Source organism: Nuphar pumila, chromosome 4 (assembly GCF_984573655.1).
Source record: "Nuphar pumila chromosome 4, dmNupPumi1.hap1.1, whole genome shotgun sequence".
Lineage (NCBI taxonomy): Eukaryota > Viridiplantae > Streptophyta > Magnoliopsida > Nymphaeales > Nymphaeaceae > Nuphar > Nuphar pumila.
In genome coordinates this window covers 26127672-26136293 of record NC_143252.1, presented here as the reverse complement: position 1 = coordinate 26136293, position 8622 = coordinate 26127672, and positions in this window count along the sequence as shown.

Here is an 8622-nt window from a genome sequence, read left to right as displayed (position 1 = left end):
TTTCTTTTTCTTTGGATGACGAGGACTTCTAGTGGGACCAATGTTGTCAGTATCGAAATCAGACCTATATCATTTGGCCAACGGCTTGTTGAGGAAAGCAAGCATTTTCTCCCAAGTGTAAATTAATTAAAGCAATATAAATATAACAGAAATAAAAGAAACACACAAGATTTACATGGTTCCCTTAAACTGAAGTACGTCCACGACGACCAATAGATCAACACCTTCCACTATCTTCAAACAGAGTTTACAAAATAGCCAAAAGGCATAAGCCTTACAAACACACAAAAGTGTAGAGAAAAACAAGAGGAAAGACCTCACCAAAAATCAGCCACACAAGAGAAAGTGGAGAGGAACTCCTTGCCTGCAGAAGAGAAGAAACACTCTCACGCACTGCTCTACAGCAAAAAAAAGGCACGCACACAGCTGTTGTTCACAACCCACTCTCTCCTCTTTAAAAGAGATGACAGAATAGCAATTAATGAGAGGGAGAGGGGGGGGGGGGGGGCGAGAACGAATAGTCATTGAGACCTCCAAGGTCGTGCTAGGGAAACCCTCCAAATAATAACTATTGTTGTACCAAGGACAATGCCATAAGTTGTCAATCAACAGAAGCTATAATCAGCAAATAAATGGGCCCCAAAGGAGGGAAACTCAACAATTCTCCCCCTCCCGAATTATGTGGATGCTTCGACCATTCCTGCCAAGAGTCGACACTTCTCATGCTTGTCCTTAGGCAATGCCTTTGTCAACATGTTTGAAGTATTATCATTAGTGTGAACTCTCTCAAGATATAACAATTTATCATTTAAGATATCATAAATCTAATGGTATCTAACATCAATATGTTTCGATCTTGAATGAAATGAAGAATTCTTGCTCAAGTGGATTGCACTCTGACTATCACAATAAAGAACATACTTTTTTTGTTATAATCCCAACTCTTGTAAAAATTTCTTCATCCATAGTAATTCCTTGCTTGCTTCTGTGATGACAATGAATTCAGCTTTTGTGGTGGAGAGAGCTACACATTTCTGTAATCTTGATTGCCATGCAACTGCTCCCCCTGCAAAAGTAATCAAATAACCAGTAGATTTTCTACTATTGACATCATCAGCCATATTAGAATCTGTGAACCTATCAAGAATAGGCTCTCATTTTCCAAAACACAAACTCATCTTTGAAGTGCTCTGAAGATACCTCATAATCCATTTTATTGTTGCCCAATGTTCTTTCCTCGGATTTGACAGAAATCAACTAACAACCCCAACTGCATGAGCAATATCTGGTCGAGTATAAACCATGGCATACATCAAAGAACCAACTGTTGAAGCATAGGAAATATTTTGCATCTCATTTTCTTTTTCATCACTTGTAGAACATTGACTTAAGCTAAGTTTGAAATGACCTACAAGTATACAATTAACATGCTTTGCTTTGTCCATATTGAACCTCTTAAGAACCTTTTTAATATAATTCTCTTGTGATAACCAGATCAACCCACGTGATCTGTCACGAACAATTCTCATCTCAAGAATTTGTCTTGCTGGACCTAAGTCCTTCAAGGCAAAGGACTTACTTAGTTCTAACTTCAACTTGTTAATCTTGTTTATGTTTTGGCCCACAATTAGCATATCATCAACGTAAAGCAAAAGAATAGTAAAATTACTATCTAATTTTTTTTCACAAACACACAATGATCTGTGGTGGTTCTTGAATACTCTTGCTCAATCATAAAAGAATCAAATTTTTCGTTTCACTGTCTTGGTGCTTTCTTCAATTCATACAAGTTCTTCTTTAGTTTGCAAACCAACTGATCCTTACCCTTCTTTGCTCTATATAAATTTCTTCTTCTAAATCACCATGCAAAAATAAAGTCTTCATATCAAGCTGCTCAACTTCTAAATTCATACTTGTAGCTATACCAAGTACAGTTCGGATGAAGGACATCTTCACAACTGGTGATAATATCTTATCAAAATCAATTCCCTTCTTCTGACCAAAACCTTTTGCAATAAGTCGTACCTTGAATCCAGGTTGAGAGTTGTTTCCATCATTCTTTTGCCTGAAGACCCATTTGTTTTTTAAAATCTTCTTCCCTTTAGGTGGCTTCACCAAATCATAGGTGTGATTCTCATGCAATGATTTCATTTTCTCTTTCATTGCCTTAAACCACTCAATTTTGTTTTCATGCTCCAAAACTTCTTGATAAGTCTTTGACTCTCCTTGACCTGTTATCATCATATACTCATGTGAATTGTATTTTTTAGATAGTTGTTTCTCTCTGGTAGATCTCATTAACAGTGACTGTAGAGGTGGCTCTTTAGGTGACTGCTCTCCCTCAATCTCTAGCTCAGCATTTCCTTCCTCTACATTATCATGAGATACTTGCATCTACTCAATGATATCCTGAACAACAGGTGAATCAAGAGGATCTAAGTCAACAAAATCTTCAGTTCCAGACTCAGTTGTCTCAAGCTTGTCAATGTCTTCAATAGTCTGATCTTTCAAGAAAACAACATCTCAGCTTCTGACAACCTTTTTATCAATTGGATCATACAATCCGTAGCCAAATTCTTCATGTTCATAGCCAAGAAATATGCACTGTTTTGCTTTAGGATCAAGCTTGGGCTTCTCATCCTTTGGAATATGAACAAAAGTTCTGCAGACGAATACTCTCAAGTGATCATAGGAGACTTCCTTCTCTGGAACATCGTCATACAACGGAATAGGAGACAAATTGATAAGATCAACTACTGTCCTCATTGCCTCAGCCCAAAAGGATATTGGAAATTTGGAATGTGACAACAAACATCTGACTCTCTCAAGAATGGTGTGATGCATTCTCTTTGTAACTCTATTCCGTTGAGGTATCTTTTTTACTATCTTTTTATGCCTGATGCCATGATTGATGCAATACTGATCAAATAGCCCAATGTATTCACCACCATTATTCAAGCAAACGCATTTCAACTGTCTACCAATTTATCTTTCAACCATGACTTGAAAATGCTTAATTACATCTAGAACTTGATCTTTAGTTTTCAGTGTATAAGCTCAAACTTTTCTAGAGTGGTCATCAATAAAAGTAACAAAATATAGTGCACCACCAAGTGTCTTAACCTTTAAAGGACCACATACATCAGAATGTACCAAATCTAGAATATGAGATTTTCTAGATGCAATGTTTCTACAGAATGATACTCTATTTTGTTTACCATAAAAACAATGAACACATGTTTTCAAAGATGTACCTTTTATCCTCGCTAGAAGCTCTTTCTTGAATAAAACTTGCAATTTTTTCTCACTCATATGCCCGAGCTTTCTATGTCATAAGTCGGTGGACAAATCATTCTTCATAGCATTCACAACACCCTTGCAAATCTTTGCTTGCATAGTGTAAAGAGAACAAGTCTTCTTTCTTTTTGCTAACACCAGAGAACCTTTGGATAGCTTCCACCTTCCATCACTGAAATTGTTGTTATAGCCTTTATCATCCAACTTTTCAGTAGAGATTAAATTTAGTCGAATATCCGATACATGCCTCACATCTTTAAGCAATAATTTGCAACCAATATTTGTTTTCAAGCAAATGTCACCTATAATGATAATTTTTGACACATCTTTATTTCTCATTCGAACATTCTCAAAATCACATTGCGAGTAAGAAGTAAATAAATCAGCCCGCGAGGTAACATGAAATGAAACTCCAGAATCAATTACCCAATTTGTCTATTGTCCAAACAAATTAATGCTAGTATCATCACAGATAATCATGAGTTCACCATCTATGACTACAACTATATAATTTTGCTTTTCCTCTGAATTTTTCTCTTTATTCTGCTCTTTGAACTTGAGTTTTCTGCACTCATATTTCACGTGCCCTTTCTTGTGACAATAATAGCACTCAACATTTGTTTTTTAACTCAAGCTTGAACGACCTCTAGATTTGTCACGATTGTGCGAAGCCCTACTCTTACTCCTACCTCTTCCCTGATTTTTCATCACAAGTGCCTCAAAGTGAGAAAGACCTGATGATATTCTTCTTGTTCATTCAATAGACTGTTGGTAACTTGGCTCATTGTTACCATTCTATCAGGTACAGAGTTACTAACTGTGACCACCAAGGTTTCCTAACTTTCAGAAAGTGAACTAAGAAGTAACAAGGCTTGCAATTCATCATCAAAGATAATTTTCATGGTAGCCAACTGATTCACAATGCTCTTAATCTCATTCAAATCTTCTGCAATAGAAGTACCTTCTTTTTATTTGAGATTCATAAGCTTTCAAAATAGGAAAGCTTTATTCACTATCATTTTGCTATCATAAAGACTCTCCAGTTTGGTCCAAAGACCATGTGCTGAATTTTTTATAGAGACATAATGAAAAACACTATCATCAATCCATTGTCGAATAAAACTGATAACTTTTCGGTCTAGCTTTTTCCACTCGTTATCTTTCATCTATTCTGGTTTGCCTCTATCACCCTCTATGGGTTCATCCAAGTCTTTACAAACCAAAAGGTCTTCTATTTTTGTTTTTCAAGTCATCCATTTTGTGTCATTCAAACTAATCATACGCCCAACGTTGCTTTTCATAATTTTCACACACAAAATATAACAAATCGAAACTGGATTAACCCGGCTTTGATAACAGATGTTGAGAAAAGCAGTCATTTTTTCCCAAGTATAAATTAATGGAAGCAATATAAATATAACAACAGAAATAAAAGAAACACACAAGATTTGCGTGGTTCCCTCAAACTGAGGTACGTCCACGGTGACCGATAGGTTAGCACCTTCCACTATCTTCAAACAGAGTTTACAAAGTGGCCAAAAGGCATAAGCCTTACAAACACACAAAGGTATAGAGAAAAACAAGAGGAAAGACCTCACCGAAAATCAGCCACACAAGAGGAAGTGGAGAGAAACTCCTTTCCTGTAGAACAGAAGAAACACTCCCACGCACTACTCTTTAACAAAAAAAAGGCACGCACATCGTTGTTGTTCACAACCCACTCTCTCCTTATTAAAAGAGATGACAGAATAGCAATTAATGAGAGGGGGGGGGGGACGAATAGCCATTGAGACCTCCAAGGTTGTGCTAGGGAAACCCTCCAAATAATAACTATTTGTTGTACCAAGGACAATGCCAAAAATTGTCAGTCAACAGAAGCTATAATTAGCAAATAGATGGGCCCCACAACGGAGGGAAACCCAACATGACTGAGGTGAATTGGCCGATACCAATCCTCAAGTGAATCATTCTGAATCGGCTAAAAAATAATTAAAAAATATTACATGTCAATAAGAATGTAACACGTTTTAAAGCTGTTAATGAGCTCGCCCCCTGCTAGGCAAACCCGGGGTGGGGTCACCAACACTCATGCCCTTAGGGAGACCACCAGTTAAGGCAACTGCACACCCAATCTACTTTTCATAATACTTAGCAATCAATTAATAATAATATTTTTATCGTACATTTAAATCATGTTAGATAAGAAGGGTGCAAAGCAGTGTTGTGGAGCCATTTGTTCTCTTAAACCAACCACCACATCTTAGATCACTTCTCACACTCTACATAAAGAGGCTTCAACTTCTGGCCTTCTCATTCCAATTTTTATTTTTCAATTGTGATAGAGGCTCTAAAACCAACCGTTCTTATCAGCATTCACTTATGATACAATGTTTTTAACTTTCTCCCCGACTTCCTTTTCATCTTTATCACTTGTGATAAACCCTCTAAAACAAGTTCTTCTTATCAGCAATCACCAAGAACACATAATATAGTTAAGGAATCTTATGCAATTGTTGCAGCATGGATGGAACAACAAGGTTAAATGCATTGCATGTGCAGTTGCTTGTGAGAGCAGTATAACCAGCTAAGCAAAATCATAAGCCATCCATATTAGAAAACATGTCCTAAGGCTTTGTTAAATAATAGATGATCTTAACTTGGAATATGATGGTTTGTTACACAGATGATATAAGATCTTAGGTTGGACTACGATAAACTTGTTCAGAATTTACAATATAATATAGTTCTAGCACTACAAGAAAAATGCTAATTAGCGACGAAAATTTGTGATGGAAAAAATCCGTCTCAAATTTGCGATGGATTAGTGAGAGAAATATATTTATCGCTAAAATATCGCTTATTTGCGAAATTAGCGACAAAAAATATTTTGTCGGTAATCTGTCGCTAATTAGAGATGGATTAGCGATAAAATTTATTCTGTCTTGATATCCGTTGCAACTTAGCAACGGATCAACGACAAAACTATTTCATCGTTACCCTGTCACCAAATAGCGACGACCTAGCACCGAAATTTGTTTGTCACTAATCCATCGCTAATTTCTCTGTAAATCCCTAATTTAAACTGCTTTCTTTCTCTTTTTTGTTTTGTCTTCGGCGCCCATCTCCCCCCGGGCCGTCGCTCGTCGCCTGACGCCCGATGTCAGTCGACCGACCCCCTTTGGCTCAGGTAACCCCCCGACTCCCCCTATCTATTTTCTTTTTTCGCCTGCAATTTTATTTTTTGGCAGGGAGGGGCCGAGCCTCCCTGTCTCCTTGTCTTACGAGATGTGAGGGAGGGGCTCGGCCCCCTCCCTATGTTTTTTTTACCAGAGAGGGGCCAAGCCCCCTCCCTGTCTTAGGGGATGCACGGGAGGGGCTCGACCCCCTCCCTTTCTTTTTCTTTTTTCCAGGGAGAGGCCGAGCCCCCTCCCTATTTTGTTTTTCGCCAGGGAGGAGCTCGACCCCCTCCCTGTCTTATGGGATGGCTGGGAGGGGCTCGCCCCCCTTCCCTTTTTTTTTTCTGCCAGGGAGGGGTCGAGCCCTCTCCCTATTTTTTTATTCGCCAGGGAGGAGCTGAGTCCCCTCCCTGTCTCTCTGTCTTACGGGATGCGAGGGAAAGGCTCGCCCCCCTCCCTTGTTTTTTTTTTTTGCCATGAAGGAGCCAAGCTCCCTCCCTATTTTTTTTTTTGGCCCTTGTCTTACGGGATGAGAGGGAGGGGCCGAGCTCCCTCCCCTTTTTTTGCCAAGTAGAGACCGAGCCCCTTTTCTGTCTCTCTATCTTACAGGATGAGAGGAAGGGGCAAGCACATCATATGTTATTTAATTTATTGGATACAACACTTTTCTATTCACACACTCACTTAGTTATGGATATCTAAGACTGCTTTGATGGAGTTTGGAGATCATGCTGAGCATGATTTTAATGTATGAGAATAGAAGTGTTCTTATTTTTTTAGTATGGATTCCATGCTCAGCATGGTAGTAGTTAGTAGGATATTTGAGTGTGTTTGTTGCAGGTACATGTTTGACATATGTTTTGATATGAATGATTTGAATGTATTGCAATGTTTGATGTGTTTGTATTCATGCTTGCATGAAGTTATTTTTCATTTGATTATGCCTTTCATGTAAAATTGTATCATGAAAATATGCTTCAAATGAATGTATCATTTTATGAAATGTGATTTCATATTTCTAAATATTTTTATGATGTGTATAAATATGATGTGATGGTATTACACAAAAAAATTTATGTATTAATTGAAATAAAAAATTACTCACAAACAATCACCAAACAAGAATTAATCGATAAATTAGATATTTTTTTCATCATAGCATTATTAAGATTCTATTTTAACTGGTGATGATAATATCTGTAACATTATAAAACAAAATGGCTGCAAACCATGAATGTAACTCCCTTCTTTGAATTTGGGAAGGATCACAATTGGACAAAAAAATCTATATTTTGAGAACTACTATATTGACCGACCTTATTGATATGACATAATTTGGATGTCATGCATGTGGAGAAAAACGTGTTTGATAATGTGTTTAATACGATAATGAATGTGAAAGGAAAAACGAAGGATAATCTGAAGGCCCGTATGGATTTAAAAGTAATATGTAAAAGACCAAAATTAGAACTCAAAGAGTACAATGGCAAAGAAATGAAACCAAAAGCAAGGTACGTGCTTAGACCAGATCAAGTAAAGTCGGTGTGTCAATGGTTAAGATAGTTGATATTTTCAGATAAATACGTTTCTAACATTGCTCGGGCTGTGAAGATAGACGAGGGACAATTATATGGGTTGAAGAGCTATGATTGTCATGTCATTATGCAACAATTGATACCCCTAGCATTCCATGATATGTTAGACAAACCTATATGGGGGGTATCATCCGAGTTGAGTAGATTTTTTAAAACATTGTACGCATCAAAAGTCATAATATCTGAGGTAAAGTATCTCAAGGATTCTGTCATCACTATTATTTGTCAGCTAGAAGTTTTTTCCACCAACATTTTTCGATGTTATGGAGCATGTGATCATACATTTTCCATATGAAGTTAGGGTTGGTGGACCTGTGCAATATCGGTGGATGTACCCATTTGAAAGATATATATATATATATTTATATTTTTCTTTTCAATGCTATTGAGAAATTTATTATAATCTGAGATGTATATTGTTGACAGATGCATGTTTGACCTCAAAAAAAAGGTTTGGAATAAAGTAAGAGTAGAGGGCTCTATTTGTGAGGCATACACTTTAGAAGAAATTTCAAATTTCTCATCTATGTACTTTGAACCTCACATTCCAACAC